General features: G+C 45.5%; 1 protein-coding gene across 3 annotated transcripts in view; it reads right to left on the reverse strand.

The window, feature by feature from the left end:
• LOC144174726 (cell adhesion molecule Dscam1-like) overlaps positions 1-17,749 on the reverse strand; it is a 388,470-nt gene that overhangs the window by 161,139 nt on the left and 209,582 nt on the right. The window contains exon 1 of one of the 3 annotated variants that reach the window (XM_077703559.1): positions 15,444-15,655. The exons of the other annotated variants lie outside the window; for them this stretch is intronic. The gene's annotated coding sequence lies outside the window, so the exon portion shown is untranslated. Of the gene's footprint in view, positions 1-15,443; positions 15,656-17,749 lie in introns of those variants that run through there. 3 annotated transcript variants of the gene reach the window in all.

The raw sequence follows: 17,749 nt of genomic DNA on the forward strand, positions 1-17,749 counted from the left end.
GCTTTGTCGCGTCGCTTCGTCGCAAGTGTGAACGGGCCTTAACAGGGACGCCAGATTTCCGACTTACGTGGTCATATGATGCTTTAGTATAACTTGGGCTGGTCATGTAGTGAAAAGAAATGACAACCGGTGAACAAGTAAGGGTAACAGAGAGGATACCAAGAGGCGGGTCCAGAAGAAGAGGAAGGACAATGAAACGATGGAAGGATGGGCAAAAAATGGACTCGAGCATCGCAGGACAGGAGCGGTTGAAGGTCATTGGGAGAGGCCTTCGTCCTGCAGTGGGCCTGAGTAGGGTGACAATGACGATGATGGCGGCGACGATGACAATGACGACGACGACGACTACGATGATCAAAATTATGATGTTAGGAGTTTGATACCTTTGCGGAGTTTTTCCACTGGTTTAAAACGCTTATTCTCTGCCCTATCGTTAATGTAAGTGCCAAACCGTGAAGCACAGTAATGGTGAAAATTTTTCTCGTTCGACTGTTCTCGACCTTATCTTTACTGCCTTCATGCCCACCTACCATCTTGTCATTGCGTCTTCCCCTCTCTTGACAAGAATCATCGCTGGCCTCTACGCCACAAAGAAACCAAACAAAGTCACCTGCAGGTTAGAGGATACCAAAGTAAAAATATGGCGAGTGTACGGCAGTGAAGTCATGCTTCCCCTACTGCCCTTCGTGTGTATGCTGTGCTGAAAAGTGCAGGAAACGCCCCTGTAGCGCGAACATGGCCCACGTCCCCGAAGTATAGAGATTGTTAAGGTCTTTCGCATGTTAACAAGATCTGACATGGATGGTGGTGGTGCGCAGTACGTCATGCGAACGTGTCGCACGCGCAAAAAACCGGAAATAACAACCACAAAAACAAAACAAAAACAGAAAATAGGAATATACAAAGAAAAATAAGGGGAAACTGTTTCTTCGATCTGACTTTTGTTGTCGCTGGTGGAGAGGTCGTTCGTAAGCCTCGTGGCTGCAAGGCTCCTGTTTAATGACTGCCTTTTCTTTTGGCCATGCTTTTCTCGACCTTCCGAGAAAATTAATTTCAGAGCGGTGTAGGAAACTGGCTGCCGTCGTGTTCCAACTTTTGCTTCCTGATTTCGCTTCACGAACCTTCGTAACACCGTCGGTAATTATGATGCTGTGGCACGATAATTCCCAGTTCAAGCTCGGATAAACAAAACAAAACAAAACAAAAAAAAAACTATGCACTACCTGTCAGGGTGGGGCAAATACTGAGCATTCTGCTGTTTTTAGGGGGCTTTGGTACGATTCCGCAGCGTGTAAGCTGCTTTATGTACCAGTGCTTAACCTGGTTAACCTGGTTAACGTCTTAACCTTTCCGTGCGCCTTGCCCCTCCTCTTATGATAGTTAGGAAAACATCTTTTGCCTCTCGACCTCTCTGTGTTATATATACTTGCTTGTTCCCGAAAATATAATTCAGAACTAGCTTTCGCTAATTGCCTCTCATGCTTGAGTAGGTGCCTAATCCCGGAAAGAGACGTACACAAATTCGAACGCTCCCGAGTCCAAGTTAACCGTATTATCTACAAATCGGGTCTTTAGGAGCCTTTACTGCAGCATTATCTTTCAATGAGCGGACTCCGCGGGAGAAAATTAAGTGCAGCAAGATTTGAGTTATCTATTTGTTGTGGAGAAATTAGCAGAGAAGGAGTAACTGACCGGAAAATGATTGATTTGTCTTGCTGTCTTTCGCGTCCTCGGCCGGCCCGTTTATCGAGCACCAAAGAGAGTTGTCGGGGCTAAATTGTCGTATTTCGCTGGCCTTTTCTTGAACCTATTGTGCCCCCTGTTTGACTATTTCTTCGCTGGAAGCCTGCGGCCTCGGGCAATCGCTTTCTTATGCAGCGGGGGAAAGTGAGTGAGGAGGGGGGGTGCAAGGAAGGCCGCGACTGCTGGCGCCCTTGTCGAGCCGGAGGCACCGGCGATCCGGCCCCGTCCTGGTTGCCGGTGGTAGCGGCGGCAGATGGTGAGGTCAGCGGGCCCGGAACAGCCGCTTCTTCCTTTACTGGCGACGGACGCTTGGCGGCGGACAAAACGGCAGAAGAAAGCGCATCTCCCGGCAGCCGGCTACGCGGTGGTGGAGACCACAGAGTGGAGGAGAACGTATGGAGAACGGGCAGAAGCGTGGACCGGGAGGCGGGGGAGCAGAAACCGCAATGAAGGAAGGGAATCGGGGGAAAAAGTGAACGCCGGGTGGGCGCCGGCCGATAATACAAAGTCGATATCGCCCAGCGCGTCCCTCTGGCATCGATCACGGACCTGTACGAGACGGTATACGGCGAACGTGCGTGGCTTCGTGCCGAACCAGCCCTCTTCCACACCCCGTTCCCGTCGTCTCACCTCCGTTCCTCCTCCTCCTCCTCCTCCTCTTCGTCTCATCCCTGGTGTGTTCTGTCCAAGCTTTTCCTTCCCTCATAATATTTGACCTTATTTACGCTTTACTTCCTCACGGATATGCCGTTTTCTCCGCGTCTTTTCATAACAGATCCACCGCATCTTCCGATTTCTAGTGAAGCTTCGTATTTTTCCACAGGCCCATCCGGACGCATGATGTCCTTACCCTTCCCTCCGTCAGAGATAGTTTCGACCGCCTTCTACTTTTTCCTGTGACGTTTTTTTTTTTTCTTTCTTTTAACTGTTTTTTCTTCCTCTTTGTGAAACGAAAAAGAAGGAAGTTTCGGGAGGACTACACGATGGGAACTTTTGAATTTCTGTTGTTTGCGCGCCAAGGCTGATGAACCTTCGCTGGCTCTTTTTGACACGAGATCGGTGAGAGAGCGGGTGAGGATCTGAAAATATTTTTTCGCATCTTGTTTTTTTTTATTCGTCAGTGTTATACTGACCCGATTTCCAAGAAGAGCGGCAGCACAACTGCCGTCTGTTTGACGAGAACGGAATGCAAATCACGCTGTCGAGACGGAGTCAAGTGGGGGGAAAAAAACGCAGCGGGAGGGAAAAGTTTCTCGAGCAGATGGGGAGCTTAGTGACAAAAGGGTGAAAGAAAAGCGACATAGCTTCATGTCACCTCACGCATCTATATTTTTTTACTTTCACTACAAGGACAGTTCTTGGAAATTCCGGCAGTAAGTACTCTATAGCGTTATGTTGTGTTGGTACTTTGGACGTGTGTTGTGTGCATGTGCGAAATAAACAAGCGCAGCGCTAAGGAACGAAAGAGATGGAAAACCCGAAAAGAGTTCCTGATAAGTCGACATTGGGTAATTTTTACTATAGTGCACTTTCGAAATAAGCCTGGGCGAAATGTTATCGTCTCTTTATCACACTGGTCGCATACCAGATTACGAAAATACTGCAAATGCTTTGTGTTGATTAAAAATTTGACACACAACGTTCTGAGACAATTTAAACAATTTGTTTGTAATTATTTTGCATATACTTAAAAAAAGTATTGTCGTGACTGACCGGCAGTTCATGTCCAATCTAAGCGACTACTGTGCGTAAAGGTATTCCGCACCTACCACCCCTTCGCATATAGGAAACTGGCTATATTTACCTCGACCTCGACAAAAATGACCGAGCGTCTACGTTTACGTGCACCATTGCATTCGATTTATTTTCATTTCGCGCAAGAGAATCACTTTTGTCTCCTCATAACAAATTCCGATGCATAGCGAGATTGTACACAGCTTTAGTCCAATTAAATGCACGGAGAGTAACGCTTGCTAAGGTGAAATCACCCCAGCCCACTCACACGACAGAACATTTTGCTAAAGCGTGAGTTTTTATTGAAATACCATCCATTTTTTTATTTACTCGAGGTTTCAATGGGCTTATTTTAGTCAATTGTTCTCTTCACCATGGGTTACTATTGCTTCAAGACACGCGGTGTTGTTATCCTCTCATAAGATGTAACTAGCGTTTATAGGCACGGAAATGATGTGTACTGTGCTGAATTTTATTTTATCTTTCTCCGTTTTTTTCTGAGCATGGATTCTTCTACGCCATGTCCTATATAAAAGTACCCTTTACTGTCTGTAGAGGGTGCTCCTCTGTAGGTAGTCCGCACGTATGGCAAAGCCACCTTTACGCGGTTACCTCAAGTGAGAGAAAGACGGGTTGGGACGGGCACAGAACACGAACTTCCTTCTTTACCGGAAACAGTAAAAATTTATTAGGTCCTTATGAATAAATAGAAGGGCACTAAATACTATCCCCATATTATATTATTTGTCATTTTAAATAAGAAATTAGCGGGCGAATGAGGTAATTGAAAAGATTGGGAAATAAATGTACATAGGAAGGTAGCACGCTTCCACAACCCACATGGAAAGCATTGGTCTTTTTCTGCCCGCTTCTTGTTCCTGGGAACGAGAAGCCTAGTGCAGGCTGTACGTCCTTCGAGACCTTTGAAACAGCCCTTCAGCGGAATCGATGTTATAAAGTGGCTAAGTAATTCAGAACTTATAAATACTTCACTTAACCTCGTCTTTTTGGCTGAACCTAACTTTTTATTACACAACGAAGCGCGACAAAAAATTACGCATAAACTATAAAGGAGGACAAAACATATCTTGCACTTGTTTTGGTTCCAAAAAGCTCTCCATATCTTATTGTTGTACACACTTCTAAACAAGTCAGAATTATCGGTTTTTAAGTCTCGTATTGCTATTGGGGGAATGATAGACACGCAGTTGTATGCGGAAAATCGTATGAGCGCACAGACTTAGGCAAACATAGCCAAGCACAGCTTCCTAAACCCCAGAAATACACACATGAACACACAACAGACGCACCCTTGCCTATGACCCCCCCCCGACCTACTGCTGCCCTGCTTTTAGACGTTTTTGCAGAGAATCGAGCGGCCTGGTCGCGTAAACGAAGTCAACTTTTGCTTGGCCAGAACGGAAATTTTTATTCTAGATATATAAATCTCAAAAGCAAGAAAAATACATTACTAGAGAATGAAAGACAACCAAAATAAGGATTAAAATGCCCAAAAGAGCCAAGGTGTCGCAAGCGGATTAGGAAAAAAAATAGGATACAATGAAATGAACCTTAAGCCGATTACGTTTCTCAGGCGTCTTTAGAAAGTGTTTGGCAAAGCTCCGAAGCCTATATATACTGCGTGGGCTCACCGCACGGCAAGATCAAATTAAAAGGAACAGGAACCGAGGCACACAAAGTTTCTTTTATGTTAAAGCTAGCGGATTTTCTCTTTTCAGCCTTTCATCGAAACTTTTTTATATCCTTAAATCCTTGCAAGAAGCTTAGCTTCCCACTAGCTTCGTTGCTCGAACTTTATTTATTTATTTTGTTTTATTTTAAGCCATCTTGAATGAAACACATCGTTTTGCGTCCTTTTATTTGGCCACTAGAGACACAAAGTTTTCGAAAGGGTGTTTAGCAGATTCCTGCCGCATTTCAAAAGAATGCTGTTTTGTTGGGGCCGAAGAATTTTTTTGTCGGTGTCCACGTCGCCTCAATAAAAGGCTACGTACACTTATACCTAAAGCGGCAACAGAATCCACTGAAGTTTATCAAATAAAAGGAATGAGCTTATTGAAAACCTTGCAAAAGGTAAGTAGGTAGGAAGACATCCAATATAAAAACTGTTCTTATGTAGCTTGACCTGTTTATACAACCCATCAGTTGACACTGCGTGCATACACTTCGACTCATTTGATTTTTCTAAAAAAAAGGGCGGGGGGGGGGGGGGGGGACAACAGCAGTGCGAAAAGAAGGACAACAATACAGCGGTGGGGACAAAAGAAAGAATGAGCGATTTGAGCAACTTCCGCGCCTGCGCAGTGAAGTTCTCTCTCCCCACCCGTCGGTGGACGCACGGTGCTCGGCAAACACGGTCGTCAGCCGTGCCCACAACTGACGTTATCACACGAGAGCACCTTTCCTACGTGAACTGACGCCAGCACCTGCATTGTGTTTCTTTAATGCAAAAAATGACAAAATGGAAGCTAGGCGCCTAAAAAGCAATGGAAGGCCTGTAATTGAAACTGAAGGGAACTAAATCATTTGCTCATAAAAAGGGTGCCCATAAAAAGTTGTATAATTACAGTTAAAACCCGATCTTGCGAAGTCACTGGGAACCGCGAATTATTTCGTTAAATCGGGACTGTCATTTTACAAGCAGTTGGTTCCATAAACGTGATGTATAAAGTGAGATGCATCCCAGCAGCTACGATGACATCGTAATTCTGGAGGCCATGGCGCTCGCATGCCAATCAGCGCTACGCTAAATGTCCACACAGAAAATAATAACAACGAAACGCTAGGGGTTCTGAGGGAAACAAATTTATTTCCTGGCAAAAAAAAAGCCTGCGATTTTTGCCTGCGTGCGCTTAGTTACCATTGGGCGCACAGACTTTAGCACGCAAGTGCGTTCAACGCCTCCTCGGTTCCTTCGTGAGGAGCCCCAGAAATGCGCCTGATCAAGTCAATGGCGTCCATAACCTGGCCTCCAGCGGGCCCAGCAGCTTCACCAGTTTCCGGGTCGTCAGCATCCACTGATACCTCTTGCGCGCCGGAAACTAGCTGTACGATCTTTTCATCGTTCAGAGCCTTCGTCGTGTCTACGCGTGCGGGGGCGCTCAGATGACCGTGGAAGCTCAGACCTGCTGCCCCCTCGTTAAGCCGACGAAGCTGTTCCCAGGAACTGGGTGGGATATCTTCGTATTGCTCGTGTTGAAGTCTTGCAAGACTCCATACAGCCTCGGCAAGGGCGCTACGAAACCGGCGTGCTGAAAGTAGTTGACGATGACGTAGCGTAATAATCTCCACGGCGTTTTAAAGAAGCACGTTCGAAATTTCTCCTTTTTTAAACGCGTCTATTTCTCGAAATTATTCGTTCAGTTGGGAATGACGCTGAATATATCTGGTTAGTTCGGGTTTGTAAAAGCACTGAGGCGTATAGGCACGTGCGGGGTAATCCGAATTTGTTCGTTAGATCGGGAAATTCGTAATATCGGGTTTCGTTAGATCGAGTTTTGACTGTATCCAAATTTGTAAATTACTTATTGTGTCGTCGGTGGCTCGGTCAACGACACTAGCTTTATCTGCTATAGCATTGATGGTGCTTGGCCGCATGGAACTTCAAACCAGCGGAACTGGGCCGCGTCTGGGCCCAGTTGCCCAACGTCTGGGCCGAACCCAACGTCTGGGCCCAACGTCTGGGCCACAATAATCTCTTTTCTGTTTAGGACAAAATAAGTTTGATGCAGGGTTAACATTCTAAAGTTGCGTATCCGAGTCTACCAGAAGCTTATTGTACGACGAACGGGCGGGATTCTGGTGATTTGATTTGATGTAGGGTTTAACGCGCCGACGCAACGCAGGCGATGAGGCGCGCCGTAGTGGAGTGCTCCGGGTTAATTGTGACCACCTGGGGATCTTTAACGTGCCCCGAAATCTCGCACACACGGGCGTTTTTGCTTTTCGCCTCCATCAGAAAAGCGGCCGCCGTGGCCAGGAATTGGACCCGCGTCCTCGTGCTCAGCAGCATAACGCCTTAGCCACTGAGCCACCGCGGCGGGTGCGGAATTGCGGTGAAAGTTCAGCGAACCACGAGCAATAAAATAAAAAAGAGATATTGAACTCTTTGTAGCCACACAGTTTCGCATCTGTCGTTTGGGTTGCCAATTTCTGAGTCTTCGATTACTTCGGTACTGTCAGTGTATAGCAGTTAAGGCATAAAGTTGGGTTAGTTGGTTATCTGACTGCATTTTACTAGCGCAAAATAGACACTTACGAAGAAGAAGTCTAGCGAGTGTCCTGTGTACTTCTTCTTCGTCCGTGTCTATTTTTCGCTAGTAAAATGCAGTATTATAGCAGCTATGAAGAACTTATATCAAACCGTGCACTGAACTGATACCAAGATGAAACGCCTTATAATGGGAACACTCTTAACCTATTTCTGTTTATCTAAAATTGGCACTGTTTATCTATTTAAGTCGTCCAACATGTAATATACTGTATACACGAACACTCTCGGAAGTCCCGCAGAAAGATAACAAACCTGAGTCAGGCTAGAGTGCGGCTGAACATGGGATCAACTGCGATCAATGGCACTCTCCTTTGACAAAACACAGGGGACAAATGCTCGATAAAAAAAAAAAAAACGCCCAAGCCTTCTTTTTTCACCGTGTGAAGCGTGGTATTGTAATGTTTGCTACCCCTCGCCTACTTACAATACTTCAGATACGGTCTACGAAAACATCAGGAAGCTGGCGCAAAAAGAAAACGACAAGGGCTTCGAAAAGCCAGTGTGTGTACGAAAACGGGGCAAGCCGGAAACGACCGGAAACGGAAATGCACCTCAAACAAGCGGGGGGGGGGGGGGGGAGCAAAAGAAACGCCGACCGGATGTCAGGTCGGTGCGTTTCCAAAGCCAGCTCCCGGAACCGTTGTCAAATCGTCTCCAAAGGCCTCCATCGCTGCTATTTGGCCTCTTTCACGACGAACTCTATCCTTTACTCTCGTTCCCTTTTGGCCCCCTCGAAATCACTTTCCCCTTCTTCTGACGTCTAAGCAGGCTCCTCGGTTTATAGCTGCGGGGTACTTTCTCGAAAACGCGCTGCGTCAAGCACTAAACAATCCAGCCACTCTCTAGATTCCTTCTTTTCTTACTTCTTGTCCACCGTCTCACTTTGCTCACGCCTGGCAGCATTCCCTTTCGGTGCGTTTTAGAGAAGCGTCCTTCGCCATCAAAGCGGGGAAGGCACGCGGACGGGTGGACTCCGAGGATCGGAGGAAAGAGGAGATATTCCACCGGGACCGGGGCAGTCCTCGAGATAATAAAGGCAAGTAAATAATGCTCGCAGAATGACTCAGCAGAACAGAAACGAGCCACTCCGTCGCCCCCCATCTCCGGGCGTTTTCGCCCTAGGCAAAAACCGAGTTAGGTGCATAACGTGGCAGTTTTTTTTCCCCTTCCTTTAGCAGGCACAGCTGAAAGTGCCTTTCATGAGTGTGTTACTTTTCGGACCCGCCGGTCGGTCTCGCCTTTACTGCTCTTGCTTTTGTTTCCGTAAGCCCCTTCCGAGAAAGCGGGGGCGAGACTCGAACCCTGAGGGCTTTCCCGGTCTCAGACGGGAATCCTCAGAGATCTGCGCCGAGCTCTCGGGCTTATGTGCATAAAGCAAACTCGGAGAGGCGACTCGGAGTGCCGAGCATGCGGGCGATGCGGAAAGGCATTGAAAAGAGATACAAAGAGGGCAACGTAAAATGCTCTGCGTCACACACAAGTATTAATATTCCCGAAGAGAAAGGCTCGCAATAACCTGAGGCTGGCCGCTTGTTTCTTGGGGCGGTCTTAAAAACATGCGACGCGTTCTCTTTCGTTTAACTGGTCTTCAATGGCCATTACGGTCGCCGGCGTTATTTAGCCTTGTTCGTGTTCTCGTTTGCCTCCGTCTTCTGTTCAGTTTTATGTTTCAATCCCTGAACTAAAATTAAGATCAAGCTAAGGTTCAGCAGATATGATATTAAATTTGGCCCGTCTAGCGGGATCAGCGATGACGACGAAGCTCCCCCGTAAGCGCAGTGCACGTCTTCTAAGGATCACCATGGTCGCCGAAATACACAAAACAACCGACGAATGTGATGACGTTTACTTTACGGAATTTAAATGGTCCGGTGACTGCTGCGCAGGCATTTTAGTTTTAGCCATGCTCGCCGTATTCTATATCCTGTTGCACATTAAAAATGACGTATAGTGGAATGTATTGTTGCCCCGTGCGGTGTCTGCCGCCTCTACATGAGCGCGGAGGAGAAAAAGCGTACACTATCTTTTTTGCTGCGTAACGTGAACTACATAACTGGGGGATATTACAGGAAGAGCGAGAAGTACGATTCAGTCGCACAGCAGTTTCTAGACCATTCGGTTAGCATATCACTGGCATCACACTTGGTTTAATTTTGCCTTCTCATGAAATGTGCGTAAATCGTGAACTGTAAATATTAACCCTAAATTATCTTGTACACGTTGCAAATAAACTGACCTGACACCTATCTCTTCGATCGGAATACGTTTTAAGATGGAAGCGAAAAGCGAAAGCACCCGTGTGCCGAGATTTCGGGGCACGTTAAAGATTCCGAGGGGGTCGAAATTATTCCGAAGGCCTCCACTACAGCCCGATGCGTAGCCCGGGCGTTCAACCCCCGGGGCGTTCAATCCCCAGTCATTAAATTTTGATTTTTTTTGTAATACGCTTATTAAAAACAATCAATCCCAAAAAACTTGGAGGCAGGCTCTTTGTAATTGAGTGTGGCGGCCGCGACTTTACGAACGTTTTTATAGCTGTGCATGGTTCAGGGAATATCAAGTACCTCGCGAATAAGCAACATGTGTCTCCGCATGCTTTAGCATTTTTACTTAAATTTCGCCCGTCCTAGTCTCCTTCGTCCTAATCAGCAAAGTATGCACTGAGTTTGAGCTCGCGATGGGTACTTCCACGGCAACGTACGACTTGATCAGGCGTGATGGCCACGGTCGATCCTCACATCAAGCCTTATTCTCAATCAAGCCTGATCGACCCTTATCCCCCCCTTATGTGAAGATATGTTTTGAAGCTAAACGTTTCCGTGGAAGCCGCTAAAAGCATGCTTAGCTACATCCTTCTATACATGATGACGCTAGGAGCACTAGAGGATAAAAAAATTCATAGATGAATAGAACGTGAACACAAAAATGTCAACAAGAGCGCGAAAAATGAGTAACTTTTCATCTAAGTTATTGCATATTTAGGTTACAAAATATTACTACAGTCGAACCTCTTTATAGCGAAGTAGTACCGGGACAGTAATTTAGTTCGTTACATCAGATATTCGTGGTAACAGTAGAGCTAGAAATCGACTCAAACCAATCGACAATCTGGCCCCCGCAAAAATAGTTGATACAAACACGAAAATTTTAAGCTTCGAACCCACTATAAGCAAGGTAACCCTTATTTTAACCTCAATGAACCAGAGTATAAAACGTAAAATTACAACAGAACAAAGTTCATTTGACAAAACAAGCCTGCGTTCTTCTTTTTTTTAGGAAGGATGTGGTCTTCGTCTGGTGGCTATTCACAGCACTGAGCAGCACGGAAGTTTTCACAGAGTCCACGAACAAAAGGGCCCTTTGTGCTTTGGCAGTTTCGGACGCCGGGAGTTTCCCCAAGTAGCACCTCAGCCTACTGGACAATATTTCTTCGTTATATCCGATATCGCGCACGGCTCGCACGGCGTTATAAAATAATAAGTGTCATTGAATTGAAGCGTGACCAACCAAACTTCGTATTTAGTTCGGTTTACCCACTAATTCACTATATAAGTGTTCGTTATAGCGAGATTCAACTGTAATGTCGCTACCTAAATATATTCCAAGCACGCCGAAATTTCACTCCTGCGAACCACGAAATTGTATTTGGTGTGTCATGAAGGTTCATATATCCATTTCTTCTTATTTCAGTTTTCCATGCCAACAAATATGCTGTCACATTCTTTCTTTCTTTCTTTCTTTCTTTCTTTCTTTCTTTCTTTCTTTCTTTCTTTCTTTCTTTCTTTCTTTCTTTCTTTCTTTCTTTCTTTCTTTCTTTCTTTCTTTCTTTCTTTCTTTCTTTCTTTCTTTCTTTCTTTCTTTCTTTCTTTCTTTCTTTACAGAAGTTTAGTTGTCTAAATTTGATAACTCGTAGTGAACCTGCCTCTTCAAAATCCGAGTATCCCACCAGAAACTAAGATACGCGTAAAACTTCCGGGGGGGGGGGGGGGATTATTGGTGTTAAAGAAATGTACAGACGTCGTTAAAAAAATCCAGAATTTCTAACTACTAGAGGAAGTAAGCGTTATACGCACGAGCCTAGTTGGCACAAGCCTGGTCCTATTCTCACTAGGGACGCCCGGATGGGACAACGGGATAGCCCCAATATGCAACGCTGGACTCACATTACGCCATATTGCAAACAAAAAAGAAAAATTTCTGCACGGAGCCAACCGTTTGCATGTCCGGTATTACAGACAGACTCTTTATTATGCCATACGCACCACATCCGGCGGCGTGTTCGTAGTGTTAACCTCTTCCCATCAATGTTTTTTTAACTTTTTTCTGCGACCATGCCGACTGCTTCAAACCCCTACTTTATCCTTATCGCTCGTATAACCAGCAATTTTAATGACAGTGGTAGCATAACAACGGGGCCGACCTTTGTGCGACAAAAGCGACAGGCTCTGAAAATTGCTGGAAGGGGCCATTTTGTATCGAGTACTGCCATCTTCGATACGTAGCTGACGCGGACGCTGACGCAACGCGACATGTTGGTTTATTTTTTCATGCGCTCTACAGCCCACTTTCAGGCGAACTTCTGAGTTATTTTTCCATGAATAATATAACCACAGTCTGTCGTCTGAATATCCGATCACTGCCTTTTGAAATAAACAGACACGAGTAGGCTGCATTACGGGGTTACGTTACTGCAATGCGATCCGCCTTTTCGGCTATTTCTACCTCATGCATCTCTACATCTCAACGTCATGTTGTTTTTTTCCGACACGCCGTCTGTCGTGCGAGCAGCTCTGAAACGTATACCGAGTGATGAAGCTGCAGAACTCACAAGTAGAAAATACCAGACAAATCTTTGAGTCGCACACCGCTCCAGAACGTTCTTCAAACTAGCGATTCCCGTGACGGGAGTTAGGGCCGAAAAAGACATACGGTGGCGAAACCGTGCTAGTAAAAAGAAAAAAAGTCGGGCAGAAAACAACGCGAATGTACAGTAAAAAAAGGACAACTGTTGATCGAGTAACGCGCTACAGCTCGTCAAAAGTACGCCCGGTTTACCGTGACGTTATGCGTGGCGCAAGAAACCGTTTTCGTTATCCCTGTTTAATGTCGCATGTCTTTTGCGTGGCTATTTTCTCTTCTGACGGCATCCTACAACCCTACATCACCGTTGCTTCCTGTCTCTATCTCGATTTCGTTTCGCTCGTTGCGAAATTTCGTATAGAGACGGGCTAAAGAAGCGCTCTGACACGACCATTGCGACCCGGCTATATGTCGTAACTGAAAGTGATCTCACGCCCGGAGGAAACCCAGTCGCCGCAAAGAACGTGAAACGAAACGTAATAAACGTTCGCCGCAACAGATCAAGCCGTCAGTAGCACACAACGCGTGCTTCCGACGCTGCCTGACTTCATGTGAACATCAAAGAGACGCCTAGGAAAGACGAGTTGGAAAAGGGCCCCAACCACGCTATCGACTAAAGCACTCAAATGAAGGAATACAAAGAAAATAAAGGCGCGAGCGTTTATCCAGTGGGGGATAGAGAGTTTCCTTGAATGCGTCCCTTGTATTCACGGTCATTTCTTGCGGCAACATAAATGACAAGGAGACGATGGTGGAGAGAATGAGGAGGAGCGGTTGAAATGTAGCAAGCGGCCTTGGCGATAAATTGGGTACCGAATTCGCTCAACCCGTCCGGACATGTTCGGGGGTGTGCTATTAAGTGAGCCGTTTTCTCTTCGAAGCGCTGAAAGAGACGCTGATCACAAGCCACGCCAATATTGATTGCGAACGGATCCGTGGTTTTTCGCGGTGGCAGATGGACACCCCTTTAAGAAAGGACCGCGTTACCACTCACCAAATCTCGTTTACGTTCGTGCTCTCTTTGCATTACCGCCGCTGAATTACTGCGTGAAAACTGCCCTTTGAGAGAACTTGTACACGCTTGTCATTTCACTTTCGTGCAACCATGTGGCGACGGAACGCTTGTTGCGGTGTTTTGCTTATTTCGGTGGGGCAGTTTATAAAATAGAAAAAAAAAGTTACTTGCGAGGTTGCTAGTTGTGAAATGAAGGCGTGCATTCATGCGTAATAAACTGCGAACACGTCGCCGAGAACATTTTATTGCGGTCTAAAGCCGGTCGTCTGTAGCGACTAATATTACTGAAACTCGACTTTGGAGCACTTGAATTGGGCAAGCTTTCACCGAAACAAAATTGGATATAAAACCTCTAGAGTAAACGGAGAAGTGAATAATATTTACGTTCGTGAATATGTAGGCTGGACCGACATGGGCTTCGTTTAAACACTACAACAGTGTGCCTCTACAACAGTGAGTAAAAAGCACGTTCTTGGGAGTCCAAGCTTGACTACTCGCTTTGAAGTCCCGGACAGATACAGCACAAGTCAGCGCGACGTCGATTGGTGAACTGCCCATTCTTCTTCAAACAACCAATAAACTCCTGGGTATAATGTCCGTGTTTCCGTTTCCAAGCTTTATTGTGGTGGCAATTTTTTCCCCTCAGACCCACTTGTGATTTTGTCATCTTTTTAATAAGGTTGAGCTGATGTAGACAGTAACCTGACACCGTCGCCTCTGGGACCATACCACGGCCCGCAGTTCGCGAGTCACAGTTTTGGCTTGTCCTATTTTGCTTTCAGCAGAGAGAACGCAACAAACAGTACACGAGTTTTGTGACCACGTGCAACGTATATCCATGCACGCATTACTCTGTTCGCATTAGTTCATGCTTTACTTAAAAGGACACGATCACGTCATAATGTTTCCCGTTGTCATAATTGCGAATACTAACAAAAAACTGTGGTTGATTCCTCTTTCATAGGAATCGGTAAAACACGAAAGTGAAATGTGCAGCGAAATCTGCAGCGAAATGAGTATGATTTGTGGTGCGACGGCTATCTTGTGGGTGTGCTGGGTGAGCGACGTCCTGCTGGCAGGTCGCTTCGGCAAAGGTGTACTGGCGTTATTTCCATGACGAATATGACGTCAGTAAAATCTTGGTGTATCCCGGCATAAAACAATAGGTGACCGGTAAAAAGCGCAAAGGCTTATCTGTACATTGTCTGCTCACGCGGTGCCCAGTCACTTCCGGTTCGAGAGCTCTCCTGGCCTCCCGTATGCTGGCGGCTTTCATGCTCGCGTGTGCTTTTTGTTTATCTATTTCTACCGAAAAAAAAAACGCTCATGCATCGCACATTCAATGAATAACAACGATGAATCCTACTAGGGGCTCCTCTGAAAGGTAAGCACTCTGTGACAAATTTACAACACGCACACACGCGCGTGAAAGCCGCCGGCGTATAGGACGCCAGGTGAGATCTCGAACCGGAAGTGGCTGGAGCAGACAACGTACCCATGAGCCTTTGTGCTTTTTACCGGTCACCTATTTCGTGTTAAAATATAAAATCCGAAAACGAACAACCCTACGTATAACGTACTCTGTAGTACTAAATGTTGCTTCCCCGCAAGAACACCCCGTGTGCAGGGGTGCACCCTTTACAGGTCGCTTGCTTCGTAGGTACAGGCGTCACTTCCGTGACGCCACGTCAGTAAAATATTTGTGTATCCAGGCATAAAACACTTTCGTGTTAAAACTGCGGAAAATCTTAACTCTGTGAAAACAAGAAGAGAGAGAGCGTAAAATCGAAGCGTCACCTTGGCATTGGAACGCGAGAGTTGAGTCCGGTGAGGCGTCGGCGGCTGCGGCTGGCGTGTATGCCACTCATTTCAGAAACGCCACGCCGACCACTTTACCATGCAGCGGCCCGTCCAAGGCGTTCGGGGGTAATAGGGGGGCGCATCGAGGGAAAGAAAACTGTGGGATGAAAGAGCACGTCACTCACGTCTGCCGACTCAAGTCCGCGTGGAGTGTAGAACGATGTTTGAAGCGCGGGTGCGCAGAAAGTAGACATAAACAACGCAAGCCGAATGACACGTCTTTCGCCGTATAAGTACGTATTTGGCCACGCGGTAGAGCAGAAGAAAGAGGAAAGGCACGAAGAAGGTGGCGGACCTGTACACGGGAAGTACGTCATATTTCCGAAATGCAGGTCGACTCAAGTTTCTGCTTCGCGAGAGGAAAGGTGCATGGAAGCTAAAGCAAGAGAGACAGGGAGAAAGAAAGAAAGAGAGGTAGGATGCTGTCAAAAAATGGGCGGAGCAATTTTACCCCGAGATTGACGGAACTAAAGTGAGGTAGCGCTTTAGATACGCGCCGACTAGGGCAACAAAAAAAAGCTAAACACACGGAAGCAGTATCACCGCAACGGGAAACATGGCGTGAGGACGTTGCGGTGCTGCGGTTCTCAAAAAGAGGAAGGAGGCGACGATCCATTTTTTGAGGAAACGTTTGATTCTTGTTTTTTCTTTACTTCGTAGTGCTTTGATGAATATTATGCCGAGACACGGGAGGAAGCAGTGCTTGAAGATAGGGGAAAATTGATAAAGGATGCGTCTGGGGAATAAACTTGACAGGAGTGAGCTGACGCTGAGCGTGGCCTGTGCTTGGCCTTCGGGGGATGCGATAGTGCTGTGTGAAACCGCGCCCACGGTTTGGCGGCGCCGAAACAATAATTCTTTTCCCCCTTGAAACTATATACTCTATTTTTGGAGCTTCTGCTCCTGTAAGCGGGGGCGTTCGAAACTAGGCATATTTTTAACGCGAGAGCGTTCTTAGCCGAGTGCCCCTTAATTACAACCGTGTTACACTCTCAGAGCATTTGCTCAAAAATGCACGAGTGCTGAAGTTAACACATGTAATAGTTATAACAGCGTCAGTGGAGATAAGTGGTCGCTAGTAATTTAAAAAAAAAGACCACAAACACAAATAAACTCGAAATATAATACTGAACCGGAGAAATGGGGAAATATGTATCGTGGACACCGCGCTCCCATAGCCAAGACAAAAATAAAAAAGCCCCTACAAAACAAACCTAAATGCTAATAAAAAATTATGAAAACAGAGCCAGCCATTTAACGCCATACATTTGCGCAGAATGCATTGTTATAATAGCGTAGAAAGAGATAATTGATTCATCTAAATTTTAGAAAACTAAAAATACAAAAAGTACACAAATTATAAGTAAGAATGAACTAACCAATGTAAAATACCTATCTTGTACATCGCGCTCACAAAGGAAGAACGAAAAGGACCTAAGCGTTCGTGATGGTTGTGAAGCTTCCGTGCAGCTTCGCTACCTTCAAGTCTTACGTGTTAGTGTGAGCTCCCTTCATCTTTCCCCTTTTCCTCAAAATGTTCATGCTCTCGCAGAATTGAAAACCCCTTAAAAATAAATAAATAAATAAATGAAATATAAATAAATAAATAAATAAATAAATAAATAAATAAATAAATAAATAAATAAATAATAAATAAAATATAAATAAATAAATAAATAAATAAATAAATAAATAAATAAATAAATAAAATAAAATATAAATAAATAAATAAATAAATAAATAAATAAATAACGGACCGGACGAATGAGCGACGGCTAAATGAAATTCCATGGGCGGCAATGGTTACTCAACTAAAAAGACGTCTAGAATTGGTATTCCACGTAACGGCGAGGCGTATTCCCATAACAACGAGCATCGATGGTGAATACTAAGTAAATTTGTACAGGATTTCACTCTATGTCGTTCTTTAGAGCCAGTGTTTGCCATTGTAAATAAAAAAAAAGCTGTTACAAATCCTGCGGCACGCACCTCCGCTGCACGCTGGCAAATGGACACGCAGTTTGAGCTTTCTTCCCGCAATAGTGGAAATAACAACCAATGGTATTTGTGGCTGTCGTAGACTGAGTTTTACATAATTATCAGTGTGCAGTTCCGTACGTATGATGAGATAATCACAAAGCGTAAGCGTGCGACAACACCAAAGAAACTGCTTGAGCAACTAAGTACGGACAGATCGATGGACAGACGAATGGAAGGTTTATTTATCAATAAACAGAGGCCTC

This window comes from Haemaphysalis longicornis, unplaced genomic scaffold (assembly GCF_048455015.1).
Source record: "Haemaphysalis longicornis isolate Haplotype H1 unplaced genomic scaffold, Haemaphysalis longicornis Haplotype H1 scaffold_3, whole genome shotgun sequence".
In the NCBI taxonomy this organism is placed as follows: domain Eukaryota; kingdom Metazoa; phylum Arthropoda; class Arachnida; order Ixodida; family Ixodidae; genus Haemaphysalis; species Haemaphysalis longicornis.